This window comes from Chiloscyllium punctatum, chromosome 18, assembly GCF_047496795.1.
Source record: "Chiloscyllium punctatum isolate Juve2018m chromosome 18, sChiPun1.3, whole genome shotgun sequence".
Taxonomy (NCBI): Eukaryota; Metazoa; Chordata; class Chondrichthyes; order Orectolobiformes; family Hemiscylliidae; genus Chiloscyllium; species Chiloscyllium punctatum.
In genome coordinates, this window is record NC_092756.1 from 2,680,077 (window position 1) to 2,686,027 (window position 5,951).

Genomic DNA, 5,951 nt, shown 5'->3' on the forward strand with positions numbered 1-5,951 from the left:
AACAGGTGGAGGATGGTGCCTGTGTAATTGCGAAATGATGAACAGTTCCGCGTATCTGACAAACAGGCAGGCATAGCTAGGTCCTATGTGGGTTTCGATGGAGGAAGTGGGAGAATTAGAAAGAGAAGTTGTTGATTGTGAGGACCAGTTAAGCCACGTGGATGAGGAAGTCAGTGGAAAGGTACTTGTTGGGATGGTGTGAGATTTCGAAATGGAAGGCTTGCAGACTTCTGTCATGGCAGATGGATTTGTGCAGGGACTGGATGTCCATTGTGAAGATGACGCGTTGGGGGCCAGGGAAACGAAATTCTTGGAGGAGGTGAAGTGCATAGGGGTATCACGAATGTAAGTGGGCATTTCCTGAACTGGGAAGATTGTATCAAGGTCGGAAGAGATTATTCGGATGGGACAGGCTCAGGATGAGACAATAGGTCGAAAGGGGCAGTCAGGTTTGTGAATCTCAGGAAGGAAGTAGAATCGGGGAGTGCGCGGTTCATGGACAATGAGGTTGAAAGTTGTGGATGGGAGATGCCCAGAGGTGATGAGATTGTGGATGGTCTGGGAGATGATAGTTTGTTGTGGGGACGAGAGATTGTGATCGTGGTCTGTAGGAGGAGGTGACTGCGAGTTGGCACCTGGCTTCAGCTTTGTTCCTCTGCCCGACTCACAAGCCTAATTCCTGATGAATGGCTTATGCCTAAATCGTCCATTCTCCTGCTCCACGAATGTTGCCTGACCTGCTGTGCTTTTCCAGTACAACACTCTCCACTCATTCATTATTACTGTCTCATTTCACACTACCAGATCCATGCTGTCTGTTTGATTCTAATGAGCTCTGTTCTCATGGACTGCGACAAAATCTGCCAATCCGAAACAAAAACAGAAATTGCTGTAAAATCACAGGTGTGCTGGCAGCATCTGTGCAGATGAATCACAGTTAACGTTTCACATCCATTGGGTCCATCTCTCCACAGATGCTGCCAGACGTCCTGAAATATTCCAGCAACGTCTGTTTTTGTTCGATTTTCAACATCAGCTATTTTTTCATTTTTGTTTTCTTATTTTCTGCCAATATGATTTGGCTAAAGATTACGATAAATGTTTTAAATATGACTGTGATGGAACAGCCAGATTCCACCAGCCGGCTCCTTTTATTTCACGTGACCAATGACTTTCCACTTGGTCACCGCGCCCCACAGCTGCACTGCATATAAATTGACAAAATTGTGGCATTCTCTCGGATTGGTAATCAGGAGGAAGATTGATTGAAATTATTGAAAACTTAAGATAAACTGATAAAATACGTGATATAAAACGGGAAACTGAAAGGGAAAGAGAGAACAGCGGATGATAATGTTTTGACAAAACTGAAATATAATTGCTCAAGATTCAGAAAGTGCTTTCATCCACAAACATACCATAATATGGAATGAAATTTTTGGGACAAACAATGCAAGCAGATTGCAAAATCTTAGTTTTAAACTCTTGCTGCAACTGTTTTGGTTTTAATGAACGCACACATGGTATTCAGTGCTGCAATGATCTGCTAAATTGGAAAATGAAATCCTTGCCTTTGAGGATACGAAGGGAATTTTCACTGATTTATCCCAGTAATGGCAGGACTGTCCTCTGGAAGCGTATGAGTAAATTCTTTCAATGTTCCATGGAGTTTCGACTGAGTGGTGAAGGGAATGTCTCCATTCACTAATTAATCATTCAGTAGAATTCAACACAGGGACCCATGAAATGATGAACAAATTGAACAAGAACACGAACATTCGATACACAATAGCTACGAGAGTTACTATGTGAAAACTGTTGATTTCAGATTCACGGTGGCCTTCATTGATAGCATTTACTGTCCAGAACCAGTCTGCACTGGAATGATGGGAGACACCCTATGAAGTATTTGAACTTCAGTCGCCTTTAGAAATAGCTTTGACTGACTCAGGACATGGGGATTTAGAGATGTTGGCCTTACAAACCTTTCAGACATTCCGTGGAAGAAGAAAGGAAGACATAGAAAATTCTCGTCTCCATGGAGACGATGTTCATGAACTGATTAGATAGTAATTTACCTTATTGGAGTTTATAAATAGAGGCGTCATATTTAAAAAGCAAAGAGTTCATAGTGTAACTGTAAAACCTTTTGGTCACTCTCAGTGGGAACATTGTGTATAATCCTTGTCCTCATTCTTCACCAAAAACATGTGAAGAAGTTAGAAAGAACACAGACGCTGTTTCCTGGATAGCAAGATATTAGAAAGCCAAGTGACGTTGTTTACTGAGACATAAAAACATCAGAAAGGATACAAACGGGATGATAGAAAGAATGAAGGAATTTATTCACGAGATTTGGAAATGCTGGAGCAGAAACACGCAAGTTTGATGTAAACAAATGAGATTTTCACATAACGCGTGGTTTGAATGAGTAAATCGGGGCAAGTCCCTCTTTCTAGTGAAAACCATTAGTGAATGATTAAGGAAAGTTTGGATGAGAGTTTCTTCCACTCAATAGAGTTATTTAAGTCGTGAACGACTTTCCAGAAATAAAACGTAGAAGCTGATTTCACAGTGTTTTAAAAGATACACGAACAAACGTTCAAGGAGAGAATTTACCGTTGAGTGATAGTCAGTGTGGTTGCGTGACAATTTAGAATTTCTTGACTTCAGAAACAAAGATATTTCATGAACACGTACAACTGAATAAGACTGAGTATAAAAAGTTCATGGATTGGTAAGGTGTGGCGTATTATTCAAGGTGAAACTCTGTAAATGGAGCTGATGTCGTAAAATAACTGCAGACGGAAGTGATATCCTAATGAGTAGGAATTGAATCGTCACTTGGAGAGGCAACACTTACTTTAAAGATTTGACCACATTCACATGATGCTATGTATATTTCGTACATTCTTAACTCCACCCAATAAATCCACCAAGAAGACTCTGTCCTTTTGTATTGTTAACCCTCTGTACTTCTCTGCAGCACACCATTTCAGATAAAATATGCTCAGACCAAAATTCAGTTCAATACAATATTCAAACGGTCCTATGTGATTTCTTTTTTTTATTATTGCAATAACGTTTGTGAATTTGCAACAAACTCTGTAATATGAAACCAGTTCAATATCTATTTTCCCAGAATTTAACGCAGTGCACATGGGAAACGTTATTCATCTGCTGAAAAATCACCTTCGGCTCTCTCTACACACATGTCTCTTCACGTTTTAGACACTTGCAGTATGTTTGTTGATCAAGGAGTCATTATCCAGAAAAGGTTGTTTCTCAATCCAAAAACACGAGTATTTTCCCATAAACTTGGCTTTGCTCAATATCACCTTCTGTCCGGATCCCTCAACACGACGACTAATTGAAGCTGCTCCATGTGAGGCTCAAAATTAAACCTTCGGCACTGCACAGCCCACTGTACTGGAACAGAGATACCGTGCACTGGTCACCTTCAGCACAGGAGCAACACATTAATGCTTACCTCCACATTCCTTGTTTTACCTGAACGTTTGGGAAACCGACTTTCTCTGATTCCATGGCTAGTAACGGGGATTATATGATCATCTTCACCAGTGGTTCTGTCCCCGAGTGAGGAAAGTGGTGAGGTATTATTTTAAAGATGGGTAGATTGATGAAATGTACAATTTCATCTTTTGCCTTCACTAACCCATGAGCTTTTTATTTTGTTTTACAACTGTAGCAATCTTAAAATCTTCATCTTGAATAGGCTCAATGGCAGATCTCCATTGTGTCTCTGGCATCAAATTCCAAAATATAAACCCCCCTCTGAATTCTTCCACCGCAGGCCGCTGTTTGGTCGGTGTTCCTGTTGTGGGAAATCCACTTCCCCTTGCGTCACCTGCTGCTCCCAGCATGCGCACTGGCACTGCACTCATATTCCTTCTGACACTTGCTCACTGTGTTGCTGTGATCAGACAGTGACTTGGTGTCGCACGGCCCAGGAACATGATACAGATCAAGGTTTTTGCATTGTTGAGTTCAATTGTCAGTTTAGCCTTATTTTGGATTTTGAAATTGTCTGTTCTGTACACAAGTGCGTGTCAAAAACGTCTGAGCGGAAGTTAGGTGTTCCGAATAATGACATTGAGCACTATGCACTCTCCTCCAGTCTGGAAAACAATTCCTCACAGGCAATTTAATAGACAATAGATAACAGGTGCAGGTGTCGGCCATTCTGTCCTTCGAGCCAGCACCACCATTGATTATGATCATGGCTGAACATCCTCAATCTGTATCCTGTTCCTGCCTTATCCCCATAACCCTTGATTCCACTATCCTTAAGAGCTCTATCCAACTCTTTATTGAAAGAACACCTCCTGCTGTCTCGGGTTCTTCATTCCGAAAGCTTCAAATCTTCACAGAATTCAACAGACCTTGTTACATATTCATTTCCTCATTTTTGTTCAGATCACTGTGTGCATAGTGTGACAGTGGGAGTGCATTTGCCCCACAACCCAGGGGTCAGACCATAGTCTTGGAACCGTACTGTGTTATTTATCATTTTACCAACACCAGGGAGAAATATCTGCTGCTCTGCATAATTTACCCAATTCAATTATTCATAAGGTCATAGCCATTACTGGCTCTGTGACGAGATGGCCGAGAGGTTAAGGCGATGGGCTGCTAATCCATTGTGCTCTGCACGCGTGGGTTCGAATCCCACTCTCGTCGCTGTCATCAACGGCATTTTCGTGGTGCTGTTTTCAGATGATCACAGCTGTCATATTGAGACTGGAACGCTAATGGTCAGTTTATACGCATTTACACTATTACAAAATTTCAAAGAATGGTCTGAGCCTGTTGACTAAACTGTATTGAAATGTAGGTTGCATTGGGATAATGAAAGGGAGCGCGGTTTCCTTTTGCAAATCAAGTTGCTGTGAACGTTTTTTCGTATGAAAGACATCCAGGAAAATCAAATAACGAGAGCTGCGAAGTGCATGTTTATGCAAAGGAATTCTTAATTAACGTTATGTCAGATGAAATCTGAAGGAGATTGAATAGAAGTAATTCATCATGGTGAGAAGAGCACAGCGAGACAGCACAAAATGATAGCGATATTTCAAAGGGGCAGGGCGTGGGTGTAGGGGCACTGAGAACTGGCTGTAAATGCACAGTTGTGAATTGCCAATGTGGGTGCCGTGCATGGGCACGGAAAGACTTACATATTGGTCTCGCCCTCGCCCCTTGCTCTCGCCATTGATGAATGCTGGACATAAGGCACAGATAAACACAAGACGTGGGAAGCAAGCTCCCTCTCGTTATGCACACACTGGATGCATCACATTGAACTATGAACAACTGGAGAAATCAGCATGTTACCTTTAGGGAGGAAAACTAAACTGTGGATCAATAACTTCAGATTCATGCAATATAAACATGAAAAATAATTTAAAATGTAGGGTGTAGGTTTGCTTGCTCAGCTGTAGCTTTGATATCCAGACATTTCATTACTTGGCTAGGTAACATCATCATCAGTGGCAACCTCCAAGTGAAGCGAATCTGTTGTCTCCTGCTTTCTATTTATATCTTTCTCCTCGATGGGGTTCCTGGGGTTTGTGGTGATGTCATTTCCTGTTCGTTTTCTGAGGGGTTGATAGATGGCATCGAGATCTATGTGTTTGTTTGTGGCGTTGTGGTTGGAGTGCCAGGCCTCTATGAATTCTCGGGCGTGTCTTTGATTAGCCTGTACCAGGATAGATGTGTTGTCCCAGTCGAAATGGTGGTATTTTTAATCCGTGTGTAGGGCTACGAGGGAGAGAAGGTCGTGTCTTTTTTTGGCTAGCATGGAATTTTGTAGATGACGTTGGTTTTGTCTGTGGATTGTTCTGGTTCTTTTAAGTTTGTTAGTTTTTGTTTGAGAGTGTTGGTGGGTTTGTGTGCTACTAGGATTCCGAGGGGTCTTAGTAGTCTGGCTGTCA

General features: G+C 41.8%; 1 non-coding gene across 1 annotated transcript; it reads left to right on the forward strand.

The window, feature by feature from the left end:
• Positions 1-4,619: 4,619 nt before the first annotated feature.
• On the forward strand, positions 4,620-4,701 carry trnas-gcu (transfer RNA serine (anticodon GCU)). Its single transcript has one exon. It is a non-coding gene; the product is annotated as a tRNA-Ser (tRNA).
• The last annotated feature ends 1,250 nt before the right edge of the window (positions 4,702-5,951 follow it).